We start from the raw sequence: 17828 nt of genomic DNA on the forward strand, positions 1-17828 counted from the left end.
GCTTTGAGGACGTTGCAATTGTATCCATTCTGAAGATATTTCAAGTACTTGGAAGAATACTTGTCCATGAGATGGAGAACCTGTACGCATCCATTCCAATATCCTTCATGATGTTCACATCTTCCTGCAGTTTTTGGCCAGTCCCTTTGATTCAGTAATAATGACCACAAATTTATTCATTAATTTCGTTGGATATTTAGAAGAACCGCAAGCACATGTATAACTTACGGCAGTGCTAGCTCAAAATTTCTTCAAAGGTATCACAGCGAACTAGAGTAACAAAATCCCTACCTTGTAACAATGGTATTGGTCATCAGCCACATCCCCATTGCTTCTGTCGTTAATTTTTTCTGGCAAAATTAGAAGGTGCATTAGTAAAGAAAAAGTCAAGTCTCGCTTTGCTGAATCCTTTTGCATTGCAGTAACTAATCCGAGAGAACAGAATGGAGCAGGTAGTGACTGCTTGACTTCTGAATTGGAGTACATAGGCTCTACCGATGCCAATTGGAGTACTCATTTTGGGGCTGAATGACTTATTGCTGGGGAAAGGAAGGTTCCATTTCGAATCCTTTTGGCCTCAAATGGACGGCTTTCATGAGGTAGTATCTGTTAGAAAACTTAGTATGCTACTCGCTAGCACACAAAAATATAACTGCGTAAACAAGATCACTTGCGAGAAGATGATCATAGATTATACCTTTGCTCGTCTCGCATCGCAGCGGAAGTCTTAATGAAGCGTGAGTGGTCGATCCGATCGACGTCGATGAAGTAGTCGTATAATGCAACGAAGTGCGCAACCGAGCGACACTGTGACATCCTAGTGTTTAAGAGTGCAAATCAAAAGAAATTAGGGAGAAGATTAGAAACAAACCAAATTTGCCAACGGTCAAATTCAAAAACCTTGTGAAAAGTGTGCAGTCAACTTGTGAAAACCATAGATTAGTATCTTTTTTTTTAGATCTAGATAAGTATCAATATTTGCTTGGAAAGAAGCATCATAATAATGGAAGCTTCCATCCAGAAGTCCAAACTAGGACTGCAGCACTTCTGACCTTCTCATGAATGCCGTAAGCTAAAATTTACAGAATCGGGGATCACACCTCATTCAAGGATTTCTACCGATCATGCGGACTTAGCTTCAGACGTACTCTCGGTTTGTATACTGTGATGATCCGTAACATTCCATTTTCTTTCATATATCACAAAACTAGGGTATGTACTCCAAGAACGAATTATATGAAGAATAAAGATTTATACATATGGAACAATTTACGTGAACTCATAAAACATAGATTTGTATATCGAAACAAATTATACGGACTCACAAAATGTACATTTATACACAGATATGTGAACTCATAAAACATAGATTTGTATATTGAAACAAATTATATGGACTTACAGAATGTACATTTATACACAGAACATACATTTATACACCTGGAACAAAATAGTGAACTCAAGAAACAAAGATTTGTAGAGAAGGAATTAATTAAATTAGATGAAATTATGGAATAAAAAATTATACACTTTGAACAAAATTGTAGAATTGTGCAGCTGGAAAAATTTTAAACATAGAACAACTTAAATATTACAATACATTAAAAAAATAAAGGGATACATTCAATATATAAAGTAAGGCAAGAATAAAATTAAGTAAATAAATAGATAAATAAATAAGTGAAATAAGCGGATAAGTCAAGAAATTATGAAATACCAAATAAAAGAAAAAAGTAGAAATATTGGATAGGTAACGTGGGAAAAACCAAATGAAATAGAGTATTAAAAAAGGATTGAAAAAACAAACATCATGTACTCGTTTAAAAGAACAATGATGAATGCTACTTATTAAAAGATATTGATTACATACATGACAAAAATACTTAGAGAGGTATTAGAAGAAGAATAAAGAACAGAATAAAGGATAGTATAGGGAAAAAGGAAAAGAAAAGAAAACAAGATCAAGTGTCCGTTAAATAAGTTTTCAGTCTGTTTCGTATTAATGCTTGCAGTAGCAAGCTTGCATCTATATGACTGATCGAATCTTGGGTCGTTTTTTCATCTACCTCGATCGCCATATATATGACCAAGCCTAATATGGTATTTCTGGGTTGGATCAGTGGCAGCTTGTATCGCTTGGAATATTTAATTGTCTCCATATGATCGGAAGCTTGTTTTCTAATTCTGATAGTCACATAACACGATTGAACATAGTAACAAACTGTACAGTTTACTGGATTGACCTGAACAAGATGAAATAATAGAACAAGATGAACAATATATATATATATATATATATATATATATATATATATATATTATGTGGTGTGCACAGATTTGCAGAGGGAAATCTTCTTTTTCACAACATGGTGATCGAGATTGACAGAGATGGATGCTGATAAGTTAATACTGAAACACATAGCAACATGATTTCAATTCAACAAAGCCCAAGGAACACCAATCACATGGAGCGATTTTCTACATGAGTCCAGCCAGCCAGTAGGCCGACGGCTTTACATCATTTGCAAGGGAAATAGAATAGAAAGCAACACAACATACATGCAGTCCAGTCGGCATGCTTAATTATTCAGTAAACATTAGCTCTTAAGCAACAGCACGAACATGGATGATGAACATTAAGCGTTGGGATCTGGGTTGAGGAAGCAGGCTGGGGCGCACTGATTGTTGCAATCTGCATTGGCCGTCGTGTTGCAGGCGTTGCAAGCTAGCGGATTAGTGGGAGTTGGGTTGCCTGCGCAGAAGCCGGGGCAGGCTGCCTTCGCCACAATATTGCACGCGCTGGCGCAAGTTGTGGTGCAAGCTTGCTGCTGGGACTGGGTTTGCGCGAACACTGGCTGCCTCATGGACGATAGAACCAGCCCGAGGCAGACGGCGATAGCCGCAACCTTGAGAGCGGAAGCACCCGTGGGAGACATGGAATGTGGGCAAGGTGTTGCTATAGCTAGAGGAAGGTAGGAAGAGCAGAGAAGAAGAGACTAGCAGCTTAAGGGGTTTCTAGTGCCCATACGGCTGGGGAGGCAACACTATTTATAGGCAGGAAGCCGGTCAGTGGAATGATATTTGGTTGGATTGGATCACAAGATTATCTCTTCATGTAACATGTACAGAATATATATAGAGAGAGATGCATGCAAAAAAGAAAGAAACTGAGACGTTTGGTCCAAATAAATAAGGCGTCGTACCAGTACTAGACCTATTTTATTTACTGCCCCAGATCGTCAACTCCATCAGAGTCAAAATAGAAATTGTCTTAATTTAATATTTACCCTACAATTTTGCACACTTGTTCGCCCTATTTCTCGTTCTTTTTCTCTTGACCTGTTTCTGAAATTTCAAAAGAGTTGGGAACTCGTACCACTTTCCATCCATTGTACTTGTACTACTGATGTGAAAGTGGTTCAAGTAGGTCAGCTAGCTGTGCAAGTTAAAAAAAGGAATAATAAAGTTTGATTCCATGCATAACAATTCTTCAGCATTTTAAGTTGTCGAGTTGGAAACTGAGATTTTTAATAATAACGTTTCCTAGAAGTTGACTATGAAAGTCGGATCGTGTAAAACCTGGTTTTACAAAGAGGTTTACTAAAACATGATTTACTAAATTGGGACATCTGATGAGTAAATCTAAGTGTTTTATTCAGTATTTTTGGGTGCTGTAGGATAGCTCTTTTACGGCGTAGAGCTATGTGTTATTGAGTTTGATGTTTTATAAACTTTTTTTTGGTTAGAGATTTCCTTCATCAATCATGGCTGGGTTATAGTTTATATCTAAGTTGGTAGTATCTTTAAAGATCATGGAAGGAAAAAACAAATAGATGTATATAAATTTGACACTGAACTTTGGCTTGGCTTCATGCACAGATTTATAGATTTTTTTCAGAAAATAAATCACCCATAAATCTGTTCATGAGCCAGTGCATCATACATTGTTTACCACTGAAGCTAGCTTAGCCTCCCTGCATATGTCAACTCAGAATGGTGCCTGCAAGTTGGCACATCTAAAGATCAGGACAACTCTAAAATTATATAAACTAGCCATTGGCGTGGCTCCAGAATCATGGATGCATATGCACCCATCAGCATCCGAACAAGCAAAATAACCAACCCCCTACTCATACCTGTCCAGTCAAGCAGAATCATGGATCCATGCTGGACACGGTTTGTTTATGATAGAAAAGTCTGCAGTCAGCTCAAATTTTGCAAAATTTGTGAAAAAATTATCATGTCATACTCAACTACTGTTTGTTAGTCCGTTTAGTTCACAGAGTAGTATAGTAATGCACGTTATTATAACGTCAGTTTTGAGGAAAAAATTAGGACTAAACTGAATGTAGTTGACTTACACTATATTAGGACTAAGAAACCCTTTGTATTTGTCTTCTAATGCCTGAGATGAGTCCCAGTGGAAATAGTCACAAATGGCTGCAAACCTGCAAACAAATAAATATTTCTCTAGTGGATAATAATGCCCCTTGAATAACAATGAACATGTAGTGCTCCATTCAACTTTGAAACTATTGCAAAGCAAAAGAATCAATATATATTATACTGAAGATTTGAAATACCTACCTTTGGACAAGAGCTCATTAATCAAATTGTTGTAATAATTGACTCCTTCCCTGTTAACTCCACCACTCAAACTTGCATCTGTCATCCAATCAGACTTAAAGATATGATGTTATGAACTATCTAGCATGTCTTTAACATCAAATATTTAAAAATAGAGAGGGAGTATGTTGGCTTATAATAAGAAAATTCTGCGAATTTTGGTAGAATGACCATTCATATTGTTAACCATGAATCAAGAATGAAAATTTTCTACTTGACAATACAGAAAAGAGAACACGGCTTTGAGGACGTTGCAATTGTATCCATTCTGAAGATATTTCAAGTACTTGGAAGAATACTTGTCCATGAGATGGAGAACCTGTACGCATCCATTCCAATATCCTTCATGATGTTCACATCTTCCTGCAGTTTTTGGCCAGTCCCTTTGATTCAGTAATAATGACCACAAATTTATTCATTAATTTCGCTGGATATTTAGAAGAACCGCAAGCACATGTATAACTTACGGCAGTGCTAGCTCAAAATTTCTTCAAAGGTATCACAGCGAACTAGAGTAACAAAATCCCTACCTTGTAACAATGGTATTGGTCATCAGCCACATCCCCATTGCTTCTGTCGTTAATTTTTTCTGGCAAAATTAGAAGGTGCATTAGTAAAGAAAAAGTCAAGTCTCGCTTTGCTGAATCCTTTTGCATTGCAGTAACTAATCCGAGAGAACAGAATGGAGCAGGTAGTGACTGCTTGACTTCTGAATTGGAATAGGCCCTACCGATGCCAATTGGAGTACTCATTTTGGGGCTGAATGACTTATTGCTGGGGAAAGGAAGGTTCCATTTCGAATCCTTTTGGCCTCAAATGGACGGCTTTCATGAGGTAGTATCTGTTAGAAAACTTAGTATGCTACTCGCTAGCACACAAAAATATAACTGCGTAAACAAGATCACTTGCGAGAAGATGATCATAGATTATACCTTTGCTCGTCTCGCATCGCAGCGGAAGTCTTAATGAAGCGTGAGTGGTCGATCCGATCGACGTCGATGAAGTAGTCGTATAATGCAACGAAGTGCGCATCCAGAAGTCCAAACTAGGACTGCAGCACTTCTGACCTTCTCATGAATGCCGTAAGCTAAAATTTACAGAATCGGGGATCACACCTCATTCAAGGATTTCTACCGATCATGCGGACTTAGCTTCAGACGTACTCTCGGTTTGTATACTGTGATGATCGGTAACTTTCCATTTTCTTTCATATATCACAAAACTAGGGTATGTACTCCAAGAACGAATTATATGAAGAATAAAGATTTATACATATGGAACAATTTACGTGAACTCATAAAACATAGATTTGTATATCGAAACAAATTATACGGACTCACAAAATGTACATTTATACACAGATATGTGAACTCATAAAACATAGATTTGTATATTGAAACAAATTATATGGACTTACAGAATGTACATTTATACACAGAACATACATTTATACACCTGGAACAAAATAGTGAACTCAAGAAACAAAGATTTGTAGAGAAGGAATTAATTAAATTAGATGAAATTATGGAATAAAAAATTATACACTTTGAACAAAATTGTAGAATTGTGCAGCTGGAAAAATTTTAAACATAGAACAACTTAAATATTACAATACATTAAAAAAATAAAGGGATACATTCAATATATAAAGTAAGGCAAGAATAAAATTAAGTAAATAAATAGATAAATAAATAAGTGAAATAAGCGGATAAGTCAAGAAATTATGAAATACCAAATAAAAGAAAAAAGTAGAAATATTGGATAGGTAACGTGGGAAAAACCAAATGAAATAGAGTATTAAAAAAGGATTGAAAAAACAAACATCATGTACTCGTTTAAAAGAACAATGATGAATGCTACTTATTAAAAGATATTGATTACATACATGACAAAAATACTTAGAGAGGTATTAGAAGAAGAATAAAGAACAGAATAAAGGATAGTATAGGGAAAAAGGAAAAGAAAAGAAAACAAGATCAAGTGTCCGTTAAATAAGTTTTCAGTCTGTTTCGTATTAATGCTTGCAGTAGCAAGCTTGCATCTATATGACTGATCGAATCTTGGGTCGTTTTTTCATCTACCTCGATCGCCATATATATGACCAAGCCTAATGTGGTATTTCTGGGTTGGATCAGTGGCAGCTTGTATCGCTTGGAATATTTAATTGTCTCCATATGATCGGAAGCTTGTTTTCTAATTCTGATAGTCACATAACACGATTGAACATAGTAACAAACTGTACAGTTTACTGGATTGACCTGAACAAGATGAAATAATAGAACAAGATGAACAATATATATATATATATATATATATATATATATATATATATATTATGTGGTGTGCACAGATTTGCAGAGGGAAATCTTCTTTTTCACAACATGGTGATCGAGATTGACAGAGATGGATGCTGATAAGTTAATACTGAAACACATAACAACATGATTTCAATTCAACAAAGCCCAAGGAACACCAATCACATGGAGCGATTTTCTACATGAGTCCAGCCAGCCAGTAGGCCGACGGCTTTACATCATTTGCAAGGGAAATAGAATAGAAAGCAACACAACATACATGCAGCCCAGTCGGCATGCTTAATTATTCAGTAAACATTAGCTCTTAAGCAACAGCACGAACATGGATGATGAACATTAAGCGTTGGGATCTGGGTTGAGGAAGCAGGCTGGGGCGCACTGATTGTTGCAATCTGCATTGGCCGTCGTGTTGCAGGCGTTGCAAGCTAGCGGATTAGTGGGAGTTGGGTTGCCTGCGCAGAAGCCGGGGCAGGCTGCCTTCGCCACAATATTGCACGCGCTGGCGCAAGTTGTGGTGCAAGCTTGCTGCTGGGACTGGGTTTGCGCGAACACTGGCTGCCTCATGGACGATAGAACCAGCCCGAGGCAGACGGCGATAGCCGCAACCTTGAGAGCGGAAGCACCCGTTGGAGACATGGAATGTGGGCAAGGTGTTGCTATAGCTAGAGGAAGGTAGGAAGAGCAGAGAAGACGAGACTAGCAGCTTAAGGGGTTTCTAGTGCCCATACGGCTGGGGAGGCAACACTATTTATAGGCAGGAAGCCGGTCAGTGGAATGATATTTGGTTGGATTGGATCACAAGATTATCTCTTCATGTAACATGTACAGAATATATATAGAGAGAGAGATGCATGCAAAAAAGAAAGAAACTGAGACGTTTGGTCCAAATAAATAAGGCGTCGTACCAGTACTAGACCTATTTTATTTACTGCCCCAGATCGTCAACTCCATCAGAGTCAAAATAGAAATTGTCTTAATTTAATATTTACCCTACAATTTTGCACACTTGTTCGCCCTATTTCTCGTTCTTTTTCTCTTGACCTGTTTCTGAAATTTCAAAAGAGTTGGGAACTCGTACCACTTTCCATCCATTGTACTTGTACTACTGATGTGAAAGTGGTTCAAGTAGGTCAGCTAGCTGTGCAAGTTAAAAAAAGGAATAATAAAGTTTGATTCCATGCATAACAATTCTTCAGCATTTTAAGTTGTCGAGTTGGAAACTGAGATTTTTAATAATAACGTTTCCTAGAAATTGACTATGAAAGTCGGATCGTGTAAAACCTGGTTTTACAAAGAGGTTTACTAAAACATGATTTACTAAATTGGGACATCTGATGAGTAAATCTAAGTGTTTTATTCAGTATTTTTGGGTGCTGTAGGATAGCTCTTTTACGGCGTAGAGCTATGTGTTATTGAGTTTGATGTTTTATAAACTTTTTTTTGGTTAGAGATTTCCTTCATCAATCATGGCTGGGTTATAGTTTATATCTAAGTTGGTAGTATCTTTAAAGATCATGGAAGGAAAAAACAAATAGATGTATATAAATTTGACACTGAACTTTGGCTTGGCTTCATGCACAGATTTATAGATTTTTTTCAGAAAATAAATCACCCATAAATCTGTTCATGAGCCAGTGCATCATACATTGTTTACCACTGAAGCTAGCTTAGCCTCCCTGCATATGTCAACTCAGAATGGTGCCTGCAAGTTGGCACATCTAAAGATCAGGACAACTCTAAAATTATATAAACTAGCCATTGGCGTGGCTCCAGAATCATGGATGCATATGCACCCATCAGCATCCGAACAAGCAAAATAACCAACCCCCTACTCATACCTGTCCAGTCAAGCAGAATCATGGATCCATGCTGGACACGGTTTGTTTATGATAGAAAAGTCTGCAGTCAGCTCAAATTTTGCAAAATTTGTGAAAAAATTATCATGTCATACTCAACTACTGTTTGTTAGTCCGTTTAGTTCACAGAGTAGTATAGTAATGCACGTTATTATAACGTCAGTTTTGAGGAAAAAATTAGGACTAAACTGAATGTAGTTGACTTACACTATATTAGGACTAAGAAACCCTTTGTATTTGTCTTCTAATGCCTGAGATGAGTCCCAGTGGAAATAGTCACAAATGGCTGCAAACCTGCAAACAAATAAATATTTCTCTAGTGGATAATAATGCCCCTTGAATAACAATGAACATGTAGTGCTCCATTCAACTTTGAAACTATTGCAAAGCAAAAGAATCAATATATATTATACTGAAGATTTGAAATACCTACCTTTGGACAAGAGCTCATTAATCAAATTGTTGTAATAATTGACTCCTTCCCTGTTAACTCCACCACTCAAACTTGCATCTGTCATCCAATCAGACTTAAAGATATGATGTTATGAACTATCTAGCATGTCTTTAACATCAAATATTTAAAAATAGAGAGGGAGTATGTTGGCTTATAATAAGAAAATTCTGCGAATTTTGGTAGAATGACCATTCATATTGTTAACCATGAATCAAGAATGAAAATTTTCTACTTGACAATACAGAAAAGAGAACACGGCTTTGAGGACGTTGCAATTGTATCCATTCTGAAGATATTTCAAGTACTTGGAAGAATACTTGTCCATGAGATGGAGAACCTGTACGCATCCATTCCAATATCCTTCATGATGTTCACATCTTCCTGCAGTTTTTGGCCAGTCCCTTTGATTCAGTAATAATGACCACAAATTTATTCATTAATTTCGCTGGATATTTAGAAGAACCGCAAGCACATGTATAACTTACGGCAGTGCTAGCTCAAAATTTCTTCAAAGGTATCACAGCGAACTAGAGTAACAAAATCCCTACCTTGTAACAATGGTATTGGTCATCAGCCACATCCCCATTGCTTCTGTCGTTAATTTTTTCTGGCAAAATTAGAAGGTGCATTAGTAAAGAAAAAGTCAAGTCTCGCTTTGCTGAATCCTTTTGCATTGCAGTAACTAATCCGAGAGAACAGAATGGAGCAGGTAGTGACTGCTTGACTTCTGAATTGGAATAGGCCCTACCGATGCCAATTGGAGTACTCATTTTGGGGCTGAATGACTTATTGCTGGGGAAAGGAAGGTTCCATTTCGAATCCTTTTGGCCTCAAATGGACGGCTTTCATGAGGTAGTATCTGTTAGAAAACTTAGTATGCTACTCGCTAGCACACAAAAATATAACTGCGTAAACAAGATCACTTGCGAGAAGATGATCATAGATTATACCTTTGCTCGTCTCGCATCGCAGCGGAAGTCTTAATGAAGCGTGAGTGGTCGATCCGATCGACGTCGATGAAGTAGTCGTATAATGCAACGAAGTGCGCATCCAGAAGTCCAAACTAGGACTGCAGCACTTCTGACCTTCTCATGAATGCCGTAAGCTAAAATTTACAGAATCGGGGATCACACCTCATTCAAGGATTTCTACCGATCATGCGGACTTAGCTTCAGACGTACTCTCGGTTTGTATACTGTGATGATCGGTAACTTTCCATTTTCTTTCATATATCACAAAACTAGGGTATGTACTCCAAGAACGAATTATATGAAGAATAAAGATTTATACATATGGAACAATTTACGTGAACTCATAAAACATAGATTTGTATATCGAAACAAATTATACGGACTCACAAAATGTACATTTATACACAGATATGTGAACTCATAAAACATAGATTTGTATATTGAAACAAATTATATGGACTTACAGAATGTACATTTATACACAGAACATACATTTATACACCTGGAACAAAATAGTGAACTCAAGAAACAAAGATTTGTAGAGAAGGAATTAATTAAATTAGATGAAATTATGGAATAAAAAATTATACACTTTGAACAAAATTGTAGAATTGTGCAGCTGGAAAAATTTTAAACATAGAACAACTTAAATATTACAATACATTAAAAAAATAAAGGGATACATTCAATATATAAAGTAAGGCAAGAATAAAATTAAGTAAATAAATAGATAAATAAATAAGTGAAATAAGCGGATAAGTCAAGAAATTATGAAATACCAAATAAAAGAAAAAAGTAGAAATATTGGATAGGTAACGTGGGAAAAACCAAATGAAATAGAGTATTAAAAAAGGATTGAAAAAACAAACATCATGTACTCGTTTAAAAGAACAATGATGAATGCTACTTATTAAAAGATATTGATTACATACATGACAAAAATACTTAGAGAGGTATTAGAAGAAGAATAAAGAACAGAATAAAGGATAGTATAGGGAAAAAGGAAAAGAAAAGAAAACAAGATCAAGTGTCCGTTAAATAAGTTTTCAGTCTGTTTCGTATTAATGCTTGCAGTAGCAAGCTTGCATCTATATGACTGATCGAATCTTGGGTCGTTTTTTCATCTACCTCGATCGCCATATATATGACCAAGCCTAATGTGGTATTTCTGGGTTGGATCAGTGGCAGCTTGTATCGCTTGGAATATTTAATTGTCTCCATATGATCGGAAGCTTGTTTTCTAATTCTGATAGTCACATAACACGATTGAACATAGTAACAAACTGTACAGTTTACTGGATTGACCTGAACAAGATGAAATAATAGAACAAGATGAACAATATATATATATATATATATATATATATATATATTATGTGGTGTGCACAGATTTGCAGAGGGAAATCTTCTTTTTCACAACATGGTGATCGAGATTGACAGAGATGGATGCTGATAAGTTAATACTGAAACACATAACAACATGATTTCAATTCAACAAAGCCCAAGGAACACCAATCACATGGAGCGATTTTCTACATGAGTCCAGCCAGCCAGTAGGCCGACGGCTTTACATCATTTGCAAGGGAAATAGAATAGAAAGCAACACAACATACATGCAGCCCAGTCGGCATGCTTAATTATTCAGTAAACATTAGCTCTTAAGCAACAGCACGAACATGGATGATGAACATTAAGCGTTGGGATCTGGGTTGAGGAAGCAGGCTGGGGCGCACTGATTGTTGCAATCTGCATTGGCCGTCGTGTTGCAGGCGTTGCAAGCTAGCGGATTAGTGGGAGTTGGGTTGCCTGCGCAGAAGCCGGGGCAGGCTGCCTTCGCCACAATATTGCACGCGCTGGCGCAAGTTGTGGTGCAAGCTTGCTGCTGGGACTGGGTTTGCGCGAACACTGGCTGCCTCATGGACGATAGAACCAGCCCGAGGCAGACGGCGATAGCCGCAACCTTGAGAGCGGAAGCACCCGTTGGAGACATGGAATGTGGGCAAGGTGTTGCTATAGCTAGAGGAAGGTAGGAAGAGCAGAGAAGACGAGACTAGCAGCTTAAGGGGTTTCTAGTGCCCATACGGCTGGGGAGGCAACACTATTTATAGGCAGGAAGCCGGTCAGTGGAATGATATTTGGTTGGATTGGATCACAAGATTATCTCTTCATGTAACATGTACAGAATATATATAGAGAGAGAGATGCATGCAAAAAAGAAAGAAACTGAGACGTTTGGTCCAAATAAATAAGGCGTCGTACCAGTACTAGACCTATTTTATTTACTGCCCCAGATCGTCAACTCCATCAGAGTCAAAATAGAAATTGTCTTAATTTAATATTTACCCTACAATTTTGCACACTTGTTCGCCCTATTTCTCGTTCTTTTTCTCTTGACCTGTTTCTGAAATTTCAAAAGAGTTGGGAACTCGTACCACTTTCCATCCATTGTACTTGTACTACTGATGTGAAAGTGGTTCAAGTAGGTCAGCTAGCTGTGCAAGTTAAAAAAAGGAATAATAAAGTTTGATTCCATGCATAACAATTCTTCAGCATTTTAAGTTGTCGAGTTGGAAACTGAGATTTTTAATAATAACGTTTCCTAGAAATTGACTATGAAAGTCGGATCGTGTAAAACCTGGTTTTACAAAGAGGTTTACTAAAACATGATTTACTAAATTGGGACATCTGATGAGTAAATCTAAGTGTTTTATTCAGTATTTTTGGGTGCTGTAGGATAGCTCTTTTACGGCGTAGAGCTATGTGTTATTGAGTTTGATGTTTTATAAACTTTTTTTTGGTTAGAGATTTCCTTCATCAATCATGGCTGGGTTATAGTTTATATCTAAGTTGGTAGTATCTTTAAAGATCATGGAAGGAAAAAACAAATAGATGTATATAAATTTGACACTGAACTTTGGCTTGGCTTCATGCACAGATTTATAGATTTTTTTCAGAAAATAAATCACCCATAAATCTGTTCATGAGCCAGTGCATCATACATTGTTTACCACTGAAGCTAGCTTAGCCTCCCTGCATATGTCAACTCAGAATGGTGCCTGCAAGTTGGCACATCTAAAGATCAGGACAACTCTAAAATTATATAAACTAGCCATTGGCGTGGCTCCAGAATCATGGATGCATATGCACCCATCAGCATCCGAACAAGCAAAATAACCAACCCCCTACTCATACCTGTCCAGTCAAGCAGAATCATGGATCCATGCTGGACACGGTTTGTTTATGATAGAAAAGTCTGCAGTCAGCTCAAATTTTGCAAAATTTGTGAAAAAATTATCATGTCATACTCAACTACTGTTTGTTAGTCCGTTTAGTTCACAGAGTAGTATAGTAATGCACGTTATTATAACGTCAGTTTTGAGGAAAAAATTAGGACTAAACTGAATGTAGTTGACTTACACTATATTAGGACTAAGAAACCCTTTGTATTTGTCTTCTAATGCCTGAGATGAGTCCCAGTGGAAATAGTCACAAATGGCTGCAAACCTGCAAACAAATAAATATTTCTCTAGTGGATAATAATGCCCCTTGAATAACAATGAACATGTAGTGCTCCATTCAACTTTGAAACTATTGCAAAGCAAAAGAATCAATATATATTATACTGAAGATTTGAAATACCTACCTTTGGACAAGAGCTCATTAATCAAATTGTTGTAATAATTGACTCCTTCCCTGTTAACTCCACCACTCAAACTTGCATCTGTCATCCAATCAGACTTAAAGATATGATGTTATGAACTATCTAGCATGTCTTTAACATCAAATATTTAAAAATAGAGAGGGAGTATGTTGGCTTATAATAAGAAAATTCTGCGAATTTTGGTAGAATGACCATTCATATTGTTAACCATGAATCAAGAATGAAAATTTTCTACTTGACAATACAGAAAAGAGAACACGGCTTTGAGGACGTTGCAATTGTATCCATTCTGAAGATATTTCAAGTACTTGGAAGAATACTTGTCCATGAGATGGAGAACCTGTACGCATCCATTCCAATATCCTTCATGATGTTCACATCTTCCTGCAGTTTTTGGCCAGTCCCTTTGATTCAGTAATAATGACCACAAATTTATTCATTAATTTCGCTGGATATTTAGAAGAACCGCAAGCACATGTATAACTTACGGCAGTGCTAGCTCAAAATTTCTTCAAAGGTATCACAGCGAACTAGAGTAACAAAATCCCTACCTTGTAACAATGGTATTGGTCATCAGCCACATCCCCATTGCTTCTGTCGTTAATTTTTTCTGGCAAAATTAGAAGGTGCATTAGTAAAGAAAAAGTCAAGTCTCGCTTTGCTGAATCCTTTTGCATTGCAGTAACTAATCCGAGAGAACAGAATGGAGCAGGTAGTGACTGCTTGACTTCTGAATTGGAATAGGCCCTACCGATGCCAATTGGAGTACTCATTTTGGGGCTGAATGACTTATTGCTGGGGAAAGGAAGGTTCCATTTCGAATCCTTTTGGCCTCAAATGGACGGCTTTCATGAGGTAGTATCTGTTAGAAAACTTAGTATGCTACTCGCTAGCACACAAAAATATAACTGCGTAAACAAGATCACTTGCGAGAAGATGATCATAGATTATACCTTTGCTCGTCTCGCATCGCAGCGGAAGTCTTAATGAAGCGTGAGTGGTCGATCCGATCGACGTCGATGAAGTAGTCGTATAATGCAACGAAGTGCGCATCCAGAAGTCCAAACTAGGACTGCAGCACTTCTGACCTTCTCATGAATGCCGTAAGCTAAAATTTACAGAATCGGGGATCACACCTCATTCAAGGATTTCTACCGATCATGCGGACTTAGCTTCAGACGTACTCTCGGTTTGTATACTGTGATGATCGGTAACTTTCCATTTTCTTTCATATATCACAAAACTAGGGTATGTACTCCAAGAACGAATTATATGAAGAATAAAGATTTATACATATGGAACAATTTACGTGAACTCATAAAACATAGATTTGTATATCGAAACAAATTATACGGACTCACAAAATGTACATTTATACACAGATATGTGAACTCATAAAACATAGATTTGTATATTGAAACAAATTATATGGACTTACAGAATGTACATTTATACACAGAACATACATTTATACACCTGGAACAAAATATGTGAACTCAAGAAACAAAGATTTGTAGAGAAGGAATTAATTAAATTAGATGAAATTATGGAATAAAAAATTATACACTTTGAACAAAATTGTAGAATTGTGCAGCTGGAAAATTTTTAAACATAGAACAACTTAAATATTACAATACATTAAAAAAATAAAGGGATACATTCAATATATAAAGTAAGGCAAGAATAAAATTAAGTAAATAAATAGATAAATAAATAAGTGAAATAAGCGGATAAGTCAAGAAATTATGAAATACAAAATAAAAGAAAAAAGTAGAAATATTGGATAGGTAATGTGGGAAAAACCAAATGAAATAGAGTATTAAAAAAGGATTGAAAAAACAAACATCATGTACTCGTTTAAAAGAACAATGATGAATGCTACTTATTAAAAGATATTGATTACATACATGACAAAAATACTTAGAGAGGTATTAGAAGAAGAATAAAGAACAGAATAAAGGATAGTATAGGGAAAAAGGAAAAGAAAAGAAAACAAGATCAAGTGTCCGTTAAATAAGTTTTCAGTCTGTTCCGTATTAATGCTTGCAGTAGCAAGCTTGCATCTATATGACTGATCGAATCTTGGGTCGTTTGTTCATCTAGCTCGATCGCCATATATATGACCAAGCCTGATGTGGTATTTCTGGGTTGGATCGGTGGCAGCTTGTATCGCTTGGAATATTTAATTTTCTCCATATGATCGGAAGCTTGTTTTCTAATTCTGATAGTCACATAACACGGTTGAACATAGTAACAAACTGTACAGTTTATTGGATTAACCTGAACAAGATGAAATAATAGAACAAGATGAACAATATATATATATATATATATATATATATATATATATATTATGTGGTGTGCACAGATTTGCAGAGGGAAATCTTCTTTTTCACAACATGGTGATCGAGATTGACAGAGATGGATGCTGATAAGTTAATACTGAAACACATAGCAAAATGATTTCAATTCAACAAAGCCCAAGGAACACCAATCACATGGAGCGATTTTCTACATGAGTCCAGCCAGCTAGTAGGCCGACAGCTTTACATCATTTGCAAGGGAAATAGAATAGAAAGCAACACAACATACATGCAGCCCAGTCGGCATGCTTAATTATTCAGTAAACATTAGCTCTTAAGCAACAGCACGGACATGGACGATGAACATTAAGCGTTGGGATCTGGGTTGAGGAAGCAGCCGGGGACGCACTGATTGTTGCAATCTGCATTGGCCGTCATATTTGTTGTGAATCACTAGACTTAGTGAACAATTACCTTAATTATGTAATTAGATCAAACATGGGATTATCACATGGATTAGTAATACCATTAGCAGTTACTAAAGAACACGCTTTCACCAAAGGGCCATTCACGAAGAGGCAAAAATCCCTTCCGAACAGGCAACCTCCTGCGCCTTGGGCATGTATAAAAGTAAACAGTGCCATCAATAAGAACAACCCCATTCCATTTACATCATTCCATTATTCACTTTCAAACACGTTATCACGCACTTGCTCTCCACTGAGCGCACAGACAAAGATAGAGGCCAGAGGGCCTCACCATCATCTGGGTAAGATGGCTTCTGGAGACGTACGATTCATTCCTCTAGACGATTGTTTCCTTGCTATTCCTCTTCATGGTTGCCGACGATGGATTCCTGGACGAGGTCCCCGGATTTGCTTCTGCAACAGAGGCAACCACTTGGTTGCACGCCATGGCCACCGTCCTGCAGGACGTCGTGGTCATCGTGGTCGCCGTGGTGGCCGTGGACGCCTTGGTTCCACTGGAAGGAGACGCTGGTCACCTCCGCGACGCAGTCCTCACAACATTCATCCACACTAGGCGGCCGCCGGCCTAGTCGCCACCGGCCAGGACTCCTCCGCTGCAACTCGTCTTCCGACGCCTACACCACCAGAGAACCCCCCTCGCTGTCCTCTGGTGCTGAGGATCCGCCGCCCAGGAATCACCACGGAGGGTATTGGGGTCATTCCTGACCTCAACTCTCCGGCGGTGGCGGCAACGGCGGCGGCCGGCATCGCCGGCTTTGGCCCTCAGAATGGACCTTCCTCCATGATTCCTGGCTTCGCCAGGCGTGCTATGGAAGTTCACCCGAGTTTCAGGCTCGGGACCAAGGCGGCTCGTCGGGGTGCGCCACTGTTCTTCAAGGACTTCGGTACCCACCGTCCGCCTCCTCCGCGACGAACCAAGCGGCGGCATCCACCGCACCTAGACCCCTCGGCCGCGTCGCAGCTGTGGATCGCTGCCTCGAGATCCGGCGTGGCACTTGGAGCCCCGCCGCGCTGGGGCTCTCCTCTTAGAGCTGAATGCCGGCCGGCGGCCAGCGGGAGGCCGACGCACTGGGGGCGGCAGGTGCCCAAATGAGATGGGAGGAGGCATGGACAACACGGCTACCCAGCCACCAGCCGGCAACGGCGGCCCGACC

This window comes from Setaria viridis, chromosome 3, assembly GCF_005286985.2.
Source record: "Setaria viridis chromosome 3, Setaria_viridis_v4.0, whole genome shotgun sequence".
NCBI lineage: Eukaryota > Viridiplantae > Streptophyta > Magnoliopsida > Poales > Poaceae > Setaria > Setaria viridis.